We start from the raw sequence: 3,512 nt of genomic DNA, 5'->3' as shown, positions 1-3,512 counted from the left end.
TTGTTTCTGACGGTCAGATTTATGGAACCGGATGAAACTGAACATGTTTAGTTTTCCTGTGAATCACTGAGTTAATATTTAGTTTTATAATTTCCTGTCTAACCGGCTTTAGTTCATCAAACATGAATWAATTATTGGTGATAAATTCTCCATCAGATTCATSTGAAGTGAAAATCAGAACTGTTTCTTTATGCTGTTATGAATCCATGACTGAGTCTATAAACTGSAAATAAAACAGGTTTMSTCTGAGTCAGCATGWTTACCAGCTTCAGGTCACATGACTTCACTAAACACTGAACAGCTGAACGATGCWGAAAGGAAGATTTTATCTTTTATGTCCAAAATTAACTCRATAAAAAGTTTCTGATGAAACAGTCTGGACTCAGTTACTGTGAAAACTAAAACTAAATGTTTATGTAAGACAATTAAACTACAGAAAGGACAGAACCCAAAACAATAAACAGTTACTACAATCATTACTTTATAAACTTAACTATAGAGCATGTCTGACATCGTCTAGATCAGGGGTGCTCAAGTCCGGTCCTCGAGAGCTACCATCCTGCAACTTTTAGAAATATCTTTACTCCAACAGACCGGGATCAGCTCTAAACAGGCCTGGTAACGAGCCTTTCATTTGATCCAGGTGTGTTGGAGCAGGGAAGCACCTGGAAGTTGCAGGACGGGAGCTCTGAGGACCGGACTTGAGCACCTCTGGTCTAGAAAAATGTTTCTACGTCATGGATGAGCTGCTCTGAGCTGCAGCTGGGATTTGCTGTTTGCTGCTGATCAGAAGCATTTTGTGGTTAAAACAAATATTTTACATCAACTTCTGAGTTATGAGAAACTTCTGTTAGAATCATTTGAAGGCTCAGAACCAGTCCGGTACCGGTACCGGTCCACATTCCAGAGGAGAAAACTCACCTGGTGTAAATTACATTTTTAGCTATTGGAGTTAAGATAAATTAATTTAATCACAGATTGTCATGATTATGTGTATATCTGCACCGATTGCAGTTTTCTGGCCGATCCCTGGTTACCGATATTTAAAAAGCCTGAGCTGCTGATTTTGGTTTTGGCTGATATACATTTTTTTCTCTGAAATGTTGCTAAATATAACAATAAAGTCTCTGAGTTGCATCAGGTGAATATTGTAAACTGTAAACGTTCAGACCTGGTGGGTCTGGCAGTCAAACGTCTCACTGCAGAGCAGAAGAGGACAGAGGATGATGCTGAAACCTTTGCTGATGAAGATCAGGGGATAAGATGGGCTTCMTGTGTATCGGCTGATCMCRATCCMCCAAAATTAAGGAAATCGGTGCCAAGAAATCATCTGGTGGATAAATCAGTTGGCCAATAAATATATTCTATATTATACATGTATATAATGTAAACAGCAGTAAGTTTATANTGAGACGAAGATGATGATGAAGGTCAGGGCCGAAAACAGTGAAGTAGCTGCTGGAGAATCCATTTCCGGGTTTCCATCCACCGCCACAGTTTCATGTATTTCTCTTATCGCGACTCCAGAAGATTCACTTTAAACATTAAACCTTATTATATTTTCACTTTGTCGGGCCACTAATCAATAAAACACCAAACATCCAGAAACACCGATAATCCACGAGCTGCGACACAAACACGGAAGAAGGAGGAGCTGAAGGACGATGAGAACAGTTCATCTGACTGAACTGAGTCTCTCGGATCAGTGATCCGATCACCGGATCTCAGTTCATTCCTTCAGAACAGTGCCTCCTGCAGTACAGTTTGGGTCTGTTCATGCTGCGACATGTTGCCACTCCACAGCGTGTCGCTCTCCGTTTCCTTCAAGCTACAAGGTAACACACATCACACACACACACATCCTGGTCTCCAGTATCTTAACAGACTTTGGAACAGAAAATAATGAGACTCCGAGGAAAGAAGAAGAAAATAATTAAAGTCTAAAAGTTTATAGTTTTCATGGGTTTTTATCAATTTCCTTTTTGTTTATTTGGCAGTTGGATCATTTCTTGTTTTCATTTCAGTCAAATAATCATATTTAATAACCAGATATTTAGTCACATCCCATATTATTGTTTATCTGACAGGCTGAAAATGTATTTCACTGTTAAAATATACTTTTTGCATCAGTATTTACTTTGCATTAAATGATAGTTTTATGTATTTTCTAGACATGTAACATTTTATAGCCCAATCAAGTAACTATGTTACCTTCAGTTCTCATAAAATATAACTTAAAAGAAATTTGACTGTAATTTAACTCCTTGAAATTGGGCCTCTGTCTCTTTAAAAACTCCTGCTCTTTCTGAAACTCTGCCTTCAGGAAGTCATCACAACATGGCTCCTCCAAATGATGCAGTTTGCAGTGCAGCATTAATTTGCTTTGCATTAAGCCTACATGCTTGTCTGACGAATTAGACAATGCAAATGTCCTGATTCTCCTGATTTGTGCAGTTCGTTATGCAACTCGCTGATGTTCTGTTCTATGGCCCTTTGGAACAGCATGAACAGATCATCGCCAACAGGGCCGCTGCCAGGAATCTTGGGCCCCCTGACAAAACATTTGTTTGGCCCCCCCTGTGCAGTTGCTGTTACAATTTTTTGAGTCTATTTGACCCATAAAAGGCATCATAATTTTAAAGGCTTCATCTGCCTTGCTTTCTTTGGTCCAATACTGATAACTAGTAAAATATTTACTGCTCATGAATTTTTTTGGGAATTTTTTTGGGAATTTTTTTTCCTTTGCGTTCCCTCGCAAAAGCTTTTTGCGTTCGCTCGCAATAATCTGCTGATCCATTCATGTGGCATAATTGATACTGTAAGCCTTTCTTACGGTGGCCGCCGTACTTTCTGCTTTAATACAAGATTATGTAAGGTTGTTAATATCTTGTTGTGAAATATCAGACGTTTTATATATTTTTCTTTAGTATAGAAAGGTACAACAAACCTATGATATAAACAGAAACTTTCCGTAAGTAAAGAAATAAAAATACATCTAAACTATTTGGAATATTTCTGAGTTATTATCGCAGGTAATCAGTCATCTGATTGTGTCTCTGTTGTTGATCTGAATGGTTTAAAGAGCTGCTTTCAGTGCCGTTTTTAGCCTTAACAAACATAAACATGCAGTAAATAAATTGATTTTCAGTTTTCTACACCAAAGCGTTAATAATAATAAACACGTTTTATTATTATAAAACACAGCAAACTACAGTGGGGAGAACAAGTATTTGATACACCTTTGATTTTTCAGGTTTTCCCACTTGCAAAGCTTGTAGATGACTGTAATTTTTACCATAGGTACTCTTCAACTGTGAGTGATGGAATCTAAAACAAAAATCCAGAAAAATACAATGTATGATTTTTAAATAATTAATTTCCATTTTATTGTGTGAACTAAGTATTTGATACACCAGAAAAAAGAAACTTAATATTTGGTACAGAAACCTTTGTTTGCAATTACAGAGATCAGACGTTTCCTGTAGTTCTTGACCAGGTTTGCACACACTGCA

This window comes from Poecilia reticulata, unplaced genomic scaffold, assembly GCF_000633615.1.
Source record: "Poecilia reticulata strain Guanapo unplaced genomic scaffold, Guppy_female_1.0+MT scaffold_281, whole genome shotgun sequence".
In the NCBI taxonomy this organism is placed as follows: domain Eukaryota; kingdom Metazoa; phylum Chordata; class Actinopteri; order Cyprinodontiformes; family Poeciliidae; genus Poecilia; species Poecilia reticulata.
The sequence above is the reverse complement of the archived record's forward strand: the minus strand, read 5'-3'. Positions refer to the sequence as shown.